The 18,766-nt window shown below is 48.9% G+C and overlaps 1 pseudogene across 1 annotated transcript in view; it reads left to right on the top strand.

The window, feature by feature from the left end:
* Positions 1-9,578, top strand: part of LOC308567468 (alpha-1,4-N-acetylglucosaminyltransferase-like) — a 71,137-nt pseudogene extending 61,559 nt beyond the window's left edge. Inside the window, exon 2 of the transcript in view lies at positions 8,968-9,578. The product of the transcript in view is annotated as an alpha-1,4-N-acetylglucosaminyltransferase-like (transcript). The remainder of the gene's footprint in view (positions 1-8,967) is intronic.
* Positions 9,579-18,766: the final 9,188 nt, after the last annotated feature.

Raw genomic sequence — 18,766 nt, 5'->3', positions numbered from 1 at the left:
CAGTGACGTGGTGAGGGAGGGGGTGCCTGACCGTCTGTCTTGCAGTTCATGTCCCAGCTGAGCGAGGCCAAAGGAAGGGGCTCCCTGAGCCACCCGCCCAGCCGGGCTGTGAGGTGCGGCTACATTGTCGGGATGCCCAAGGCCTCTCCCTGAGGCACACGTCGCCGGGGGCTTCTCCCTCTCCTCGCCCTGGTCTTTTCGGTCGCCCTTCCTCTGCCTTTGACCCTCTCTGGACTCCCTCTGTCCGCACTGGAGCCTGGACCTCACAGAAGGTCGCGGCCTTCACTCCCTGGGCTTTTCCCTCTGGTTGCCTTGCAGTGAGGCGAGTGCTGGTGATGAGCCGGGAGGAGTGGGAGCAGGCGAAGAAGGTTGCAGAAGGGGCCAGTGTGCCCCTGCCCGGCGCCGCGCCACCGCAGGCTGCCACGACGGAAGGGAAGCCTCAGGTAGGGTGCGGGACTCTGGCAGGTTGCCCTGCAGTTCCCTAAAGGACCAGCTCCAAGTCTGGGGGCGTGGGGTGGGCCTGCGGGAGGGTCCAGCGAGTGTCAGCCTTGGCCCCAGCGGGACGTTGGAACTGACCTCACTGTGCAGACAGGGCCGCTTTCAAGTGCTTCCTGTGTCCATGTTAACAATAGAAAACCTTTTGGTTTATGACACAAGCAGCTCCTCGGTAGGTTGTTTCTCCCCTTTCCTGCCTCTGATGGAGCCTGGCCCAGGCTCGCTGCCTGCCTTCCTCGGTAGCTGGTCTCTTCTCCCTCTGGCTCATCCCACAGGGGCCCCCCCCTTCCTTCACTCTTGAGGACCCCACACAGGCCCCGGGCCGGTGGACTTCTTCCCACGGGGCGGGTATTGCAGTGGCATCAGACACATCACAGTGGGCGACAGCATACAGTGGGAGGATTTAGACACTTTGTTCTAAATATTCAAGGCCATTCCTCTCACGGAGAATGTCCTGATGGCCTTGTGTCTCTCAGGCTTGAGCCACCGTAATGTTTAGAGCTCAGATGCTCATCGTCCTCCACCATCACCAGAGCCTCCTCACTGCCCTCCGCCCCCCAGGCATGAAGAGCTCCCACATCCTGTCACTTTCTCAGGCAGAAGAGGGGCTCCCTGGATGGCCAATGCTGTCGCCCTGCCATTCAGAAGCTGTGGGCAGTCACAGCTTGGTTCTTGGTAGCATCCATCCCCCGACCCTTGGCTTTTACTCTATAATCCGTTGGGTTTGTTGTGCAGCTCTTGTGTGTTCTTAATGAGTCCAAAGCATTGAAAAGACATCCCTTCCTTTCCCCACATTGTGAAAGAGCATCCACAGCCCAAAGCAAGAGCAGCCTGATCTGCCATAGTTCTTTCCAAGGAGCTTGAGGAGCAGTGTCTCCCTACTTTCTTCCAAGCCCCCATCTTATCCCCGTGGCCATCCTGCATTTTCTTCTTCCCTTTATCTCGTGCAGTTTTCTGATGAGAGTGACATCGAAGAAATTATTTTGCAAGATGTCCCACGGGTCGTGGGCAATGGAAAGAAATCTCAGCGCCCAGAGAAGGATGACGTCAGCAATAGGACCCCTGGCAAACACAAGATCTGTAACTGGTGATTCTGCCCCAGAGCCGGGCTGAGCAGAGGACCCGGCTTTTTGCCGGGCTTGGGAAAAACAGCTCAGGTCCCACACCACCTGAAGACACTGCTGGGTGTATGTGTCTTTTTAGAAAAAGGGAAAAGGGGGTGGGGGTGGGGGTGGGGCAGGGGCTGAAATAAGCATCTATTTTTTTCTCTTAATATTAGTGTAACTATTATTTGTGCCAGCATTGGACAAATAAACTTTCTTTGAAAATGACTTTCAGCCTTGGAAACTGTCTTTTTTGTTTGCTTAACATCTCACAAAAGTGTTTCTCATTTGCAAAACCTAATCCAGACTTCAGCTGGCAAAGGGTCACTTAGACATGCAGTTCCTCTCAGCTTCTAGCCCCAGAATTACATAGTTGGCAGAGAACTTTATATATATTTATAATTTCAGCGGGTTTCATACAAAAGGAATTCCCTTATATAGCCAGAGTAAAATGATCAAAATCAGAAAATTAATACTGATACAATACTATCTAATTACAGAACTTATTCGGACTTTGCCAGTTGACCTAATAATGTCCTTGACAGCACCACATTGCATTCAGTTATCCTAAATCTTCAGTCCCCTTTAGTTTTTAATATTTCTCAATCTGTCCTCATATTTCATGACCATCATATTCATTAAAAAAAGGCGCCAGATATGTTTCACAATCTTTCTCAATTTTAATTTGCCTGCTGTTTTTCAAGGTTAGATTCAGGTTATGTGTTTTTGGTAGAAATACCATAAAGGTAATATGTGTCATACCAGAACACACAGGATGTGATTTGTCTAGGCCTAGTGATATCACCTTTGAACACTCTGTTAATGTGGTGTCAGCCTGCTATCTCTTGGTTACAATAAGAATCTTTTGGAAAGATACTTTGAGACCATGTAAGTAGTCTCAAAGAATAGACAGCTTGGGACTATGTCAGTGTTATTGGTGGGGTGCTCTGTGTCCCTACTTCATAGTGGAAGTGGGCTTCCTGAGGTGCCAAGGGAAAAAGAATTTCCTGAGGCCCCATGGGAGGAGGAGTGATCGTGGAAAGCTTCCCATCTGTGGAATTAAACCACCGAGTTTTAAGGTCCCATCTCCCTCTGTGTCGCCGTGGAAGAAGTCCCATTGTGTCTTCCGCAGGGCTAAGATCAAAGCCATTGCCCAGTTTCTGCTCCGTATTTGCACAGTTCACTCCCTCATCTGGCTAGGTTAGCTTGTGTTCCCAGCTGCAGTCCATTCCGTGTGGCATTTGCACGGCTGGGGCTACTAATAAGTGACTACTGTCTGGCTTATGGATTTACCATACTATAGATATTTAGAGTGTACTCCTCCTACTTCTATAAGAACAAAAGTTTGTTATAAAAGAGTATGCAGTGTTACAGCGGGAGCAGCCTCACACAACTTTACCAAGTCTCTTGATTGCCTCACTTTTCCTTGTGCTTGATTTAATCTCATGTTATTTTGTATAGTAACCTGCTGTACAGGTTTGTAGCCTGTGAGCAACAGACTATGCCATATAGCCTGGTGGGCAAACAGTAGGCTATGCCATCCAGGCTTGTGAAAGAACACCAAGTAGCCAGCTGGTGTCCTCAAGAACTAGCATCATATCAAGGGCTCAGTGTTGAGCTCTGTTGCTGACAAGTTGGACATTCAGAGGCAAAGGAGCTAGAGCAGTCTTGGGAAGTGAGCGTCTATGCTGTTTGGCCTGTCTCTTGCTCATGTAACTTTAAGTAAGTTAGCCCTCAATTAATATTTGTTACACGGAGGAAAAAAGATCCAGAAACGACAACTCATGTAGATTAAAAATTAAATGGAAAAAGTTAAACTTAGCAATGATGTAAAAAGCATGGATTCCGGCCCGGCCAGGCATGGCTCAACAGTTGAGTGTCGACCTAGGATCCAGGCGATCGGGGTTCAGTTCCCGGTCAGGGCACATGCGGGGGCTGTGGGCTCGATCAGTGACTCTCTCATCGTTGATGTTTCTATGTCTTTCTCTCTCTCTCCTTTCCTTTCTCTGAAATCGATAAAGAAATTTTAAAAAGAAGAAAAAAAAAGCATGGATTCTGATATATTTAAAAAGTCCAACTCAAAAGGAAAGTAAAATATCGTACAATAATTGAAAATACTAGATTTCCATCTTTTTTAACCCTCTTGATCAATTTCATGATCATGAAAACTCTTCCTTGTAAAGTTGAATGAAATTGGCCATAAATCACTATGGGTACAATGTCTTTCAGAGATATATGTCTTGACAATGTTTCCAGAGTCGTCTGATTGCCAAATGATACACCTGCTTCCTTTTGAATTAATTTTGGAGTCTGTTTCTAGAATATTGTTGACCTAGTTTTTAGAGATGAGCAAAGATGGAGTCACTATCCTCTGTGTTATCTTGATTAGGTTACTTCTCTCCAAGTACCCTACGATTTCACTCATATGTGCAATCTAAGGAACAAAATCACTAACAATGAAAAGAGTGACTGACTCTAGATAGAGGGCAGGCTGAGAGCTGTGGAGGTTTGGGGAGGCTGGGTTGTGGGTGGAGGGACTGAGAAAAAAAAAAAAAGAAAAACTCGTGGACACAGAAAACAGGGTGGTGACGGAGGCCGGAGGGGAGAGGGAGGTGGAGAAGGTCATAGGGGAATGAACGGTGATGGACCAGACTTGACTTCAGGGGGTGAGCACACAATACTGTGTACAGATGATGTGGTATAATATTGAGACCCTAGAACTTATACAATTTTGTTAACCAGTATTACCCCAATAAATTCAATAAAAATAAAAACAAGCAGAGAAGGACGAACTGTCCTCTGTGTGGTCCCGATTAGGTTATTTCTCTTGACTGGGTTTTGTCAGAGGTGTTCTGTTTGTTGGCTGTGTCCCTCTGGGCTGCTCAGTGGGCGCCTGGTGCCCCCTCCTGGAGGCTCTGCCCGCTCGGCGCTCTCCTGAGTCCTGTCCAGTTGCGCCAACGACCCTCTGCCCAGAGAGTGAAGGGTCCCTGGCCCCTTAAACACACACACACACACACACACACACACACACAAACGAACAAACAGCTACACTGGTAATTTCAGAAACTCTTGAGGGGGATAATTTTTAAATACTCAGTGAGTTTTTACGTTTATTTTTAAAGTACCGTTATTTTTTGTTTCTTTAACCATCTTTTTTGGTGAATTTCTAATTCACTTTCATGCATTTATCTTCACCGTGAGAGCTTCCTCCTGGGGTATTACCAATCGCACCTGCTCACTTCCTAGTTTGGTTTAATTTTATCAAACTAAAGCTCTATTTCTGAGGACTTCTTTTTTGACTCCGGTGGTTGTGACTTTTCTTATCCGTCCCCTGCTGAGACTTGGAGACCCGCGTCCCCCTGAAAGCTCTTTGGGATCCTGGGGGAGGGAACCTCTCTCGCGAGACTTGAGACCGGAAGTGAGTTAGACTGCAGGCCTCTCAAGAGGAGGCGGCTCCGTTTACGTTGGCGGGAGCTGAGCCCTCAGCCCAGCCTCTGCTCCCCGAGCTGGGATCCTCTGCTCGAGGGGTTGCGGGCAGCGCTCCCCGCCTCGGGCCCTCAGGATGCGGGAGCTGTGGCCGGCTGCTGCCACAGGGAGCTGGACAAGATCTAGGAGACGCTGGCGCTGGCGGAGCAGCGGGTCGGGGCCCACAGACCTTGTGCTGAGCTGCGGCGACCTGCACCTCATGGCCGTGCCCCCCAAGGACGGCCACATGCAGACCTTCCACAGCAGGTGGCTCTTTTGTGTGCGAGCATCCCATAATGCAGTTTTAGAGTATTTCCATTACCCGAAAAGATCTTTTGTGCCTGTTTGCCGACAGGAGCATTGGTGCACTGCTGACGATCTGCTTGGTCACCAGCCCAGAACTGGCACGATGGGCACGTGGGTGGAATGGCTGTGGTGGCAAGAGAGAGGCCAAATGGCCCAACAGCATAGACGCCCACTTCCCAAGGCTGCTCTAGCTCCTCTGCCCCCGAATGTCCCCTTTGGCGGGAACAGAGCTCAACACTGAGCCCTTGATATGGTGCTAGTTCTTGAGGACAGCAGCTGCTACTTGCCGCTCAGTTGGTTGACTAGTGACGCCCCTGCCACTGCTGCAGCCCCACAGGAATGAATATTCTGGGTACGCATCTGCCTCTCCCCTCTGCCAAGCCTCAGACGATGCTCGACCCCCAGACGTGGAATTTCATACAGCCCAACATTTGACTGCCAGGGGGACTCCCTTAGACGAGCAGCAGAGTGTAACATATTCGGACAAGGGGATTCTATGCTGGCATCAATTCACTGATGATCAGTAAGAAAGAAAATGGTTTTCAGGACTTACTGTTGATACTGTCACTCGTCAATGTCCTTCTGTTATTCTCACATGGTTCCCAGGTGCTAGGCTGTGGATTATCCCTCACTCCGCAGTGAACTGCCCCTGCTCATTCATGTGAACCCAGGTCTCCACTGTTTGTTCCAGCTTCAGAACAGTGGGGAAAGGAATTGGCTTTTTTTTTCTTTTCTTTTTTCGGATTCTTTTTAGAATTTTAAAAACATTTACTGATTTTGGAGTTGCAGAAAAAGGAGAGAGAAGCATGGATTTTTTTTTGATTCAGTTATTTATGCATCGATTGGTTGATTCTTGTATGTGCCCTGACCCGGATCAAACCCGCAGCCTTGGTGTATCGGGAGGACACTCTAGCCATCTGAGCTACCCCGCCAGGGCAGGAACTGGTGATGGTGATAAGCCATCATTCTGTGTATTGGTTTTGCCCTTTTAATAGCTGAATGCTTTCAAAACTTTATCAGTCCCACTTACTTGACAAATATGTTAAAAACCAGAACTGTGGTTCCAAGGGCTCCAAAGTAAGTAGGACAAGTATTGTTGGCTTGAGTATTTCCTTCTTTCAATAAATCAAAGAAGCTACAGAATCAAGAGATGCCCTTTTCACGTGTAATTCAGTTCAACAAACATTTAGTGTTAAAAATTCCTTTAACTTTTCCTTCTTAATACAGTGAGTACTTTATATCAGGGGGTGTGTAGGCCCAAACATTGGAGTTTTCCCAGTTGAGTATCAGAGGTTATCCCTAGGCTTGGAGAGTGGGGGAAATCTCTGCTCTGGTTGGGGTTTTCCCCCCTGCACTGTATTTTCTTCAGACTAGCTCCAAACATCCAAAGAACAATATTGTAAAATAAAAAGAAGAGTGGAATAATATTGAATGGGGAAAAGAGGAGTACAGTGGATTCAGAGGTCTTTCCCCATCCTGTTCTTGTGCTTTGTTTACTTGTGGCTATATCCCTGCACAGGTCCTTAGGTCTCATCAGGCAGTAGCAGCTGCCCAGGCCCCATGGTCACCGCATTGACCAAGTCTGGCTTAGATTATGATGGAGAAAACAGGAGCTTTCTCAAGGGAGGCAGGAACTTTTGGGAAAGTAGACAACATCGGGATGCACAGGTGGCTTTCACCAGCATATTCAGACCCACCCATTTCTCGAAGACAAATAACTCTGCACTTCTCAACTCAGATATCTATTCCTATGTGTTGCTTGACTGGTGGGAGAAAGCCTGCCATTGTGTGGTGAAGACATTTGGAGGAATTTTGAACAAAGGTCATGGGGGTCAAAGGGCAGGAACATTCCTTGGGCAGGCAATACATAGGACCTGTGCACCAATGGCACCCACGGTAAAGGAACTAATATAAACTGTGGCCCCAAGTTCCCAAATCACTTCCGGGGAGCCTCTAGGGATCTGTGGAGTCATCTTAGGAGCTCCTCCTGTGGCACCTGCTCCCACACACACAGAAAGTCAGTGTGATGCCATCCCAATGAGGCAGAAAGAGGAGCAAACAGAAGGGAAAGCAGTTCTGTTCACACCAGAGGGAAGGCTGAAGGGATGGATCTGGGAGCCTGGGGAGTTCCTGGCAGAGTGGCTCAGATGACAGAAAGCCTCTTCAGAAAGACTCAGGAAGGACATCAGGCTGTGATCCCAAAAGAGCCCTGGGTATCAGTGCCTGACTGCTGGAATCTGTGCACATATCAACTCCAAAACAGAGCTGCGTATTTCTTCTTCAGGGTTCCAAGGGAAATATACTTCACTTATCTGAAAAAACAAAAACACACACACCAAGAACTTCATGTTTGTCATCAGGGAGTCAAATACCATCTACAGTAATTGTGTTCTATTATCTCCTGTTTTCCTTGGTGAAAAGTGAAAGTAGCTTCTTGGGTTTACAGAGCCCCTCACCCTCACTTTGAGCATGAGGTCACCTATTTCCCACACTGTACAAAAGGGCTGAGGCTCTGAGCAGTTTTGGGACTTGCCCTGGTGCCCAGAGCCTGTGGCAAGCGGAGGCATGACTCCAAACTAGTGCTCTTTCCATCATTCCCTCTACTAGGTTCTTGGTCAGAAAGGTCCTACTTTTTGTGTTTGGGGTCTCACTGCATCACTAATGCTCACTTTCACCCCTGTGACGAAGGCCCCCAACTACTTCACTGATCTCTGCCTTGACCACTTGTTCAATGGTTTGGGCCATGGTGTAGATGGTTGGAAGGCACCGACTACATGACCCACCAGAAATGCAGGCACTAGGCATGTATCACTGCGCAAATGGAGCCCTCTAGTCATCCCTAAGCAGGGTGCAGGAGCTCTGCTCTCTCCTCCCTTCCCCTCTGACCCCCGACCCCCGCTCTGGAAGGAAAAAACAACCCATCCACTTGATGTCAAGGACCTATGGTAAGATGCCAAGTGCCCTGAGGCCTGAATTGAGGGGTCCAGAGAACTAACTCAGGTCCAAGAGGAAAGACCCAAAGAGCTGTTCCTGGGGAACCTCGGGCACGTAGGAAACAAGAAGCCATCGATGAGTGGGACATCTTAATTCCTTTAATGTAGAATTAGTTATTGAACGAAGGCATACATGCATTTTAAGGTTCTTTTGCAAATTTCTCAAATAGCACAAATATTGATTTTTTCCTATATTTTCGACTCTATCTTTTTTTTTTTTTGTCAGTTTTTAGTACTTCTAGGACTTTAAAAAATTTCTTTCTATCAAGTTTGCGATAGCATCCAACTTCCTGAAAATGACTCATAGAGTTCACTGCGGAATCCCTTCTGGTTTCTACTTTATCTTTCCACTTCTTTCATTTAAAGAAGAAAATTTAAAGCCACTGAAGTCTTCCCATGGAAATTGATTGTTGTAAACTTTTTACTTAAAGGCAACACTTGGGTGAAGGAGGCAATGTTGGTAAATTGGCAAAATTGGTCCCTTGGCAAATAGGTATTTGGGAAGCAGGCTTGCTGCCCCTCCCCGGCAGCCTGGGCCAGGCCTCCTTCTGTGACTCCCCTCCCTCCCCCGCGCTGCTCAGGCTGATTTGCACCTGCTCCTGCAGATCAGCACCAGTGCAGAGAGAAGCTGGCTCCATGTCAGCTCAGAGGCGTCCCGCCTGGCCATCACCTGGAAATACCGGGCGTCTACATGGACACCGATGTCATCTCCATCAGGCCCATCCCTGAGGAGAACTTCTGGGCGGCACAGGCTCCGCAGTCCTCTAGTAACGGGGTGTTTGGATTCCTCCGCCGCCACTCCTTCCTATGGCAGTGCATGGAAAACTTTGTTGAACACTACAATTCACACATTTGGGGCCACCAGGGTCCCGTTTGATGACAAGGATGTTGAGAGTGTGGTGCAAAGTTGAACACTTCCAGGAGGTGAGCGACCTCAGGTGTTTGAACTTGTCCTTCCTCCACCCCCAAAGATTTTACCCCATCCCCTATCCAGAGTGGAGGCGCGACTATGAGGTGGGGAACAGGGAGCCAGGCTTCACACTCCTATGCCCTGCATCTGTGGAACTACCTGAACCAGGGAGGGAGGGGCGTGGTTAGAGGCCGCAACACGCTGGTGGAAAATCTCTGTCGTCAGCACTGTCCCAGGACTTACGGGGACATGATTCAAGGCCCAGAGGGGTTGGTGACTGGGGAGTCGGGTCCCGGGATCAAATAGAGCCAACGCTGGTTTGTTGCTGCTACATCCTGGCACTAAACACTTCCTGCAGTGCCTCGCTTTCCCCTGATCTCCACTGTCTGCAGGGGTGTGGGGGCTTCGTCACATGTCGGTAAGAGTAGCTTCCTCTGTCTGTAGTAGAGAAGCCCCAGACACCTTTGTCCTGTTCCTGTGTCTGCGACCATGGTGCCACAAATCTTGTGTGTGCTGTGGCAGAGGTGGCACAAGAGAGGGTGACAGCTTCCCAGGGTTAAGTGATCTAGTCTCCTATCCACTCTTGGTATCCTCAGGCCCTGGGACAGAGCCTGACACACAGTAGGCGCTCAAGACCTCTTGGCTGTGTTGGATGTTGAGCTCTGGCCTAGTGAGGGAAGATGTGGGTGTGTCATGCATGGCAGGTCTTGGTTAGCTGAGGGTGGAGTCTTTAGCTTTTAACCTTACTATGGAGGTCAACTGGGGTGCACGTCAAGTCCACTTTCTCTCAACAGTCGTGCATAAGAGGGTACCCTGCTTATACATGGGGAAATGAAAAGCTATGGAAATGGCGAGCACAAACAGGTACCCTCAGAGCTACTTTCTGCACTTCAGGGATACACTGGGCCCCCCCAGGTTTCCCACTGGGCTTAACTCGGAGGACACCTGCTGACAGCCTAGGGATGCTTTAGGCAGAGTTGATTTTTCCCACTTCACAAGGAGGTGAAGTGGCTTCCCCAGGGTTTCACAGCTTGTGAATGCAGAATGTAAATGAACCTTTGACTCCAAAGCCTAGGCTCTTCCCTCCTCGCAGTGGGCAGGGGAACTCCTGCAAAGAAGAGCGTGCTGACCAGGAGAGGAGGGACAAGGCTCCCGTCGGAGCAGATGCTCACAGACATTCCTTCTTGGGCCTGGTGCCTGCCACAACCATCGTTTTTTCCAACATTTCAAAACGTAGCATAAACTCTACAGACCATAACATCTGCCATGTTTTCCATTTTGAAGTGTCCAGTTCAGGGGCTGTAAGTACAGTCACATTGCTGTGGAACCAACGCCACTGCCCACACTCAGAACGTTTTCATCTTCCTAACGTGAAACCCTGAACCCACCAAACACTGACTCCTCTCCCTTCCCTCCCCCTCTCTGCCCTGGGAACCACTATTGTATTTTTTGGAATATCTGTATGAATTTGTCTCTTCTAGGTATGATGTGCAAGTGGAATCATGTTCTATTTGTCCTTTTGTGCCTGGCGTATTTTCAAGGTTCATGTTGTAGCATTCTCAGAATTCCATTCCTTTTTAAGGCTAAATAATATTCCTTTGTATGCATGTATGTACCACATTTTTAAATCCATTCGTATGTCAATGGACACTTGGGTTGCTTCCCCCTGTTGGCTATTGTAAAGCCTGATGTTGTGTACAAATATTTCAATTTCTGCTTTCAATTCTTTTGAGTATATACCCAGGAGTGGAACTGCTGGACCATATGGCAATTCTATGTGTAATTTCTCAAGGAATCGCCATTCTTTTTTTACAGCAGCTGTACCATTTATTTAAAAAATTGATTTCGGAGAGAGGAAGAGAGAAAGAGAGAGAGGGAGAGAAACATCAATGGTGACTCACTGATGGGCTGCCTCCTGCACGCCCCCCACTAGGAATCTTGATCACAACCCAGCCTCTCGCCTGGATGTGGAATCGAACCATAAACTGGCTCACAGGTGGATGATCAGCAGCTGAGCTGCACTGATCGGGCGGCTGTGCCATTCTCACTCCCACCAGCAGTGCATGGGCTTCCATTTTCTCCGCATCTCTGCCAGCACAGGTCCCATGGGCTTTTGCTTTGGCTGCCCCAAGATACAGAGCTTGGCAGATTGAGGCTGGGGTGAGAGAAAAGCCTTTAAAATCTCCCCAGAAATCTGAGTCTCACTAGAACAGGGGCTTGCTGTGGGAAAGGACCAGGGTCTGAGGACAGGAGAGAAAGAGTTCTTTGGTCCTGGGCTTCACAACTACATGCACAGGACAAGCCAGCCGGTGGGGGGCGGCGGAGTATTTGACATCTGACCAGGCCTGGGAGTCACTCAAAGGACTAGCTTGGGGCCAAATCAGAAACCAGGAGGGTCCCTTTAGTTTAGGGCAGCTGGGCTGTGTGTGTGTGTGTGTGTGTGTGTGTGTGTGTGTGTGTGTGTGTGTACAGGGGCACTTCCCGCCTCCCTGGGCTCCAGACACTGCCTCTCAGCAAAGCCTGGGACCCATTCACAGGGATCCTGGATTTTCCTAAGGGATTAAACCAGGCAATCCCTCCCTCCCCCTTGTAACAGATCTAGAAATAGCTGGTGCCTGGGGACTGGGGAGAGACTCCACCCCTCTTTATCATGGGCTGGGGCGCTTGTGTGGAGATGGAGATCCTACAGACCTAGGCCTCCATGCTGGGGCAGAGAGGTTCACTCGTGCCCGGCCCTGTAGGTGGCAGCACTGAGGTGGCCACAGGGGGCTCTGTTCCCTCCGAGGAGAGCGCCAGGGTTCCTGAGGCTGGGGTCGCATTCTGGTCCACAGCACGTGCGCATGCTCTCACCCAGGAGGCTTCTGGCAAAGGCCTGAGGCTGTTGGGGGTGTTTGAAGGACCCTGGAGGCTGGGACAGGAGGAGGAGTAGAGCCGGTGCCTCTGGCAAGTCGGCCCACTCTCCTGGTACCAGGACCCTTAGGTGAGCCAGGTCCCATGGATAAACTATGCCAGGAATTAGGCCCAGAACAAGCGTGGGTGGAAGTGATCTGTGCCCGTCGTGGCAGTAGGCTAAATATTAGCTGTTCTGTACCCCCCACGGGGGGTCGCGACACAGAGCTGGGGATCTGAACCCTAGATTGGCCTCGGGCTTTCGACACTCCAGCTGGGCACTTTACTCCAAGTATTACGGTTTGCTCTGGACAGAGGTACCCAGAGAGGGAAGCAAGAATGACTGAACCTCCAGAACTGGGCTTCCCTGGGAGAACAGAGTTGGATTTTTCCTTTTGGAAAAAAGTAAAAGGATTTGGTGGGGGGTGGGGGTGGGGGTGGGTAATGCTTTGAGTTCTGTAGGAAAAGGGGTTCTTTTTTGTAATGAGGTGATTTAAAAACAAACTCATTGGATCTCTAGTTCATCCCTCTTGCTCTCCGGGCCTGGACTTTAGCTGGAGGCAGCAAAGGTGTTTTCAGTGAGGTGGCTGCACATGGAAGTCCAGTGGAGACTTGCTTAGTACAGGACAAGGGGCCAGAGGCTGGCAGAAGACAGCTTGTTAGGTCAGGGCAGGGGCCTCATTCACCAAGCAGTCCAAGGGCCCAGGGCCTGCTGCTCCTGCACTGTGTGCTGGAGGAGATTTCTAACTGCACTTTGAAGAGAGGTGTGTTGAGTGTGAGGTGCTCCAGCTGTGGCCTTGACCACCCCCACCTGCAGACAAGGCTGCTGGTCTCCCTCCCGTGCCACACAGTCTCTAACACCTCCCCCTGGAGCTGAGGAGTCGCCACTGAGAGGGCCCCCATCTAGAGGAGGCTGGTCCCTCAGTCAGGCTCAGAACCAGGGCAGGCTTGTCAACGATTGTCTGACAGCTAGCTTGGAAGCCTGGCTCCCTCCATATGCTCTACTTGCCTGCATTCTTTTTTAAAAAATATTTTTATTTCTCAATTACAATTCACATTCAATGTTATTCTGTATTAGTGTCAGATGTACAGGGAAGTGGTTAGAAAATCAAGTTCTTTACAGAGCAGACTCCTGGTGCTTCAAGCTACCACCTGGCCGCATACATATTTTTCGTGATATTATTGAATATTGTGTTCCCCAGCTCTAATCTTCTTCTCTGTGTCTGTCTGTAACTACCAATTTGGCTGCCTTTTGAGGAAGCAGAAGAGACAGGAAGGTAGCAGGGGTGGTTGTTTAGTCTAGCTGTCAATTTATATTAAAAAATCATCCCGAGTTGCATTTAAATGTTTGGTGAATTTTGTAGGAGTTGTCTATGACAGAGTACAGGTGGGCGGGTTTCAGAAGAATCATGAAGCCTCCAGGAATTGTTGCACGTGGGATGGGTGCCTTCTGAGGTGGTGAGCACCCCCGACCCCACCCCCCACCCCCCGTCCCTGGATATGTGCAGCACAAGGGCTTCCTTCCTTGGCTGTGGGATTGTCCCAGGTAGAAATGATCTGGAACAAGGAAGTGAGATTGAAATGCTAGCATAAATATCAGTCTTTGGGTCCCACGAATTCATGACATTGGTCTAGGATTGGGACATTGTCCTGGGATCTGACCTAAACCTCTAGAGATGGTTAACACAGCTGTGCACTTTCTAATGACAGTGAGTCCTCCCTGCCTGTGTCCCTGTTCCCACATGTGGGATGAGCAGTCTGCTGCTGAGTCAGTGGAGAAAGCAGGTCTTCCATCCCCTCCCCCACAGGCAAGGCGGTTGACAGGTAACCAGGAACATTCTCACCGGACTTTGTCTACTGGACTCAAGGTTGACAGTTGAGTCTGTGGAGAATTCGAGGAGAATTTGACGTTTCGAGTGTTGACGCTACTGTGATTGGCTATAAACTTTCGTTCCTTGCAGGTTGGTTTAGAAATCTCAGGTACTGTAATTTCCATACTGGGCAATAACTTACATATCGTCACCACCACCATTGGGAGGCAGTTTGGCATCATTGAAAAGGTTTGGAGTCAGACAGAACTTGATTTGAACCTTGGCTTCGTTACTTACTAGCTCAGTGATCTGGGGAAGGTTCCTTAGCTTTTCTGAGCCTCAGTTTTTCCATTTTGAGTTGAGGTGAATCACAGCTACACGCAAGGCTGTATGAGGGGTAGAAACAGTTCTTGTAAACGCGGGCGCGTTGCCTGAGACATAGATCCTTAATCAGTGGTGGCTGCTATCATCACATAAGCCCCGTGCTGCTCTCCGCAGGGCCACGGTGGGCGTGCTGGAGGCTACGGGGCTTACTTTTGGAGTCTGTGTGGGGAAGAGTATCTGAGAAAGGGAAGCGTGGGCGCCGAAGTGGCGAAGGTCTGTCAGTGGCATCCTGTGGACAGGCTTCCAGACCAGGCTTCGGGTTTGGACTCGTTACTGTGGCAACACGGAGGAACCCTGAGCTCCTGGGTGGGGGGCAGGTGTGTGGTTACTGTCCCTCAGGAGCCTGGCCCAGGGCTTGGCCCAGGAAGGCATGCTATAAATCAGGGCCGGGGGGAGTGAGCAAATGAATGAATGAGTTTGAGGGATGAGGAATGATCCCATCAAAGCAAACTTTTAGGATAGTTTTAAGAACCATGTTGGGCGGTTCAAACTACACAGGTTTTGGTGCCAGAGGCACCTCCAACTGCCTTCAGTTGTGCCTTTCTACCTGGGGCAAGCCACTTAACCTCTCCAGAAATCAATGTCCTAGTCTGTAAAATGGGAATAGTAATAGTCTGTAGGCTTGTATGTGGACTTGGCATCTGGCTCAGAGGCTGGCACTCCCTGCACTGCAGCTGCTATTACTCATGAGTGCAGTCCGTCTGCCTGTCCTCAGTTCCCACGGCACCCTGGGGGGGGGGCGGCAAGCCTGTCATCCCTTTTCCCAAATGAACACAGGGCCTTCGGGAGGTCGGGCCCTTTCCTGGAGGCGCTTCCCCTCTTTGCAAACCCACCACTACCGTTTCCTCAAGGCCTTTCCCCTTCATGATGTCAGTGACCTTCCTCTTCTCTCTCTATTGCACTTAAAAGTCTGAAAACCTGATCTAGAAAGAGCTTAAGTAGAGTCGTATGTACTTCTTACTGCCCCAGATTCTAAGTTCCTCAAGGACAGAAATTGTATATTTTTCCTTAATAATTATAAAAGTAATAGATTGTGATGCAAAACATTCTGAATAGTATGGATGGTAGAAGGTGGGAATAAAGATCCCCTAACTGCCATTCTCATGCCGAGGTAACTACTGCTAACAGCTGGCCTGTTTTTCTAGAAATATTCTATGCTAATGGAATTATATACAGTGAGTCATAAATTCATATATAAATATATATACTTTTTTTTTTAAATATATCTTTATTGATTTCAGAGAGAGGAAAGGAGAGGGGGAGAGAGGGACAGAAACATGAATGATGAGAGAGTCATTGATCGGCTGCTTCCTGCACGCCCCCGACTGGGGATCGAGCCCGCGACCCGCGCATGTGCCCTGACCAGTAATCGAACCCCAATCTCTTGGATCCTAGGGTGATGCTCAATCGCTCTGCCACACCCAGCCGGGCTAAATTCATATATTTTATTTAATTTTGATTATACAGGAATAACACATATGTATCATTCATATATCATCGTTGGTAGGTGTAGGGCCTGTCTATCTATCTATGTATCTGTTTATCTACCTACCTATCTATTTATCCATCTCCTACCCATGGACGATCCATCTATTCATTTATTTAAATCTTATTTCACACATCCAGTTACCTACTCCCACACAGACAGCCATTCTAATACAATATATATATCTTTTATAATATATCTCTATATATGCAGATATAGAGATATATATGTGAGAAATACATTTCTCTTATTTTTGAAAGTTATTAAATATATCATTTAAACAGAATCAGAAGTGTATACATGTATGTACACATATATTTTCACATGTGTGTGTATATATTTCTATGTTACTGCCTACAATACATGTAAAGCTGCCTCGGGCTCATCGATAGCTGATAGTATTGCATTGTATAGAGATACAATTTATTCCTTTATTGTCTTTGTACTTTGCTTTCTTGTACTTTTTCTTATACTTTGCTATTACCATCAGCACTGAAATGACAATTTTTGCACAAGCACCTTTGCACACTTGTATGAGTTTATCTGTAGAATAAATTGTAATTCTTAGTAGTGGAATATTGGGTTAAAATTGCCGTTGTTTTGTCAAATCACTTTTCAAAGAGAGAGAAACTTTCTATGTCTACCAAGAAAGTGGAGAGTAGACTCTGAGTCTTTGACAAAACACTGGACCTCCTTTCACTAAACCATTAGATTTGAGACAAAAGGCCATCGCGGACTAAGCACAGTCTGAGCTCAGAAACACGGACCTGTCTTGAGCACCCCTTCTTCCCACCCCCGCAGTGATGGGCATCATTTCACTTACACCCCACGGGAGAGAACATAGTCATGTGATGACACCCTACAGCCCGGAAAACTGGGAAATGGAGCCTACCCCTGTCTGGCATGATCATGTAATGAGATGCAGAAGAGGGCAGTGGTGGATCTCAGGTGGCTCTGCCACCCGTGGCAAGTTGTTGGACTTTATCCTGAGGCCAATGTAAGGTTGAAGAAGGACCAACTTATACAATTGACAGTTTTCCCCAACAAAAAACTGTGTCAGTGGACTTGGGCATGGGTCATTCACTGAGGTCCTACTATGTGCCAGGCACTAGGCTGGGTGCTTCACCTGCCTCATTTCTAACTCCAAACCTGCAAGGTGAGCCCCATGATTCCCGATACACCTCAGAGGCTTAAAGAGGTGAAGGGACTTGCCCAAGACTGAGGATCTGAACCCACAGCTGGGTGACTATAAAACCCACACTCTTGCTTTCCATGGCTCTGGCCACATCAGTGCATAGCACTCACCCTCTAGCTGCTGTTCAGATCCCTCACTTCCCCCACTTAGGCTCCTGCTGGCCAGGTGTACGGCACATGCAGTCCATGCACCTTGCCTAACTTGGACTCTCTTCTCATTTTCCAGACCCTATCTCATCTCCTTTGCTTCCTCCTGTGACCTTGGCAGCACCCTCGTTTGGTGCTCAGCCCAAGGTTTCCCCAGCCATGGAGTTACCCATTGGCACTGCTCAGGGATTCTATCGTCCCGTCTTTGGGGCCTATACAGTCCCTCCCTTCCAGTTCCAGGCTCGCCATGAGAGCATGGACTGGAGGCGCATCAGTGCCATAGATGTGGACCGTGTGATACGGGAGCTGGATGTAGCCACCCTGCAGGAGAACATCACTAGCATCACCCTCTGCAACTTGGACAGAGAGGCATGCATCCACTGTGGGAAGCCTATGGACCCGGCGCTGCTCAAGGTACTGCGCCTGGCGCAGCTGTCAATTGAGTACCTGGTTCACTGCCAGAACAGCATGTGGACCAGCATTGTCCAGCTAGAGGCACGGCTGCAGGCCAGCCTGGACCAGCAGGAGCGTGGTCAGCAGGAGCTGGGCCGCCAAGCTGAAGAGCTCAAGGGTGTGCGGAAGGAAAGCCATGAGCGTCGAAAGATGATCAGCACCTTGCAGAATCTGCTCCAGCAGCCAGATGGCCAGATATACCACATGGTGAGGAATATCAATGGGGCAAGGAGAGTAGGAGGGGTGGGTGCCCAGTCACTGGCTCACCTGGGCAGCACTATCCTCTGGACTCTGAGGTCACAGTGGGGGCATAGTCACTGGTTAGGAACAGATTTTAGAGACACTGCTCATGGCCAGAGGACCTGAGGCTACCTGATCAGTTTATACCGTGTGTGTGTGTGTGTGTGTGTGTGTGTGTGTGTGTGTGTGTGTTTGTAGAGTGTGTATTTTGTAATGTGTGCTTATGTGTGTGTAGAAGCATGCACATGAAAATATGTTTATGGTGTATGTGAATGAGTGAATGTTGCATATGTGTCTAAGGGTGTATATATTTCTGAAACAGAGAATCCCAGGCTCAGTCAGGTGATTTAATCCTGCACTTTCCACTGCTTCCTCTCTATGTAGTGCCATCAGTGTGACAAGATGTTCGTGAATGCCACCTTTCTCCAGAGCCACATTCAGCGCAGGCATGAGAGCAAGACGGAAGGTGGTGAGTCTAGGTGGCCCTTCTAGGACTGTGGAAGGACCCTGACTGGAACTCAGTGGGTGGGGGCACATATATCACCAAAGCTGCCCTCACAACCTTACCTCCAGCTGAGGGTGGGATGATCCCAATGGGGATGGGAGGTTTCTGACCATGTGCGTAGAGAAAAGGAGCTGGCAGGCACATGGGCAGGTGCCAGTCTTAGCTTTGCCCCTTTCAGTTACCATCAGCGCTTCCCCCTCTGAGTCTCAGTGGCTCTCACTACGAGTGGGGCAGTTAGACAGAGTGAATTTGAAGGGTCCTCCCCCAGCCTTCTGTGAATCTGCTGTTCTCTGATTCGGACCGGGAATGAGCATAAAGGGGGTTAATGAGCAATCAGACCAAATCTTTTACATTATTTTGTACATAAGCTCATTATGACATAATC

The sequence above is a fragment of the Miniopterus schreibersii genome, assembly GCF_964146895.1.
Source record: "Miniopterus schreibersii genome assembly, chromosome: 15".
NCBI lineage: Eukaryota > Metazoa > Chordata > Mammalia > Chiroptera > Miniopteridae > Miniopterus > Miniopterus schreibersii.
This window is presented reverse-complemented; position numbering and strand designations above follow the sequence as displayed.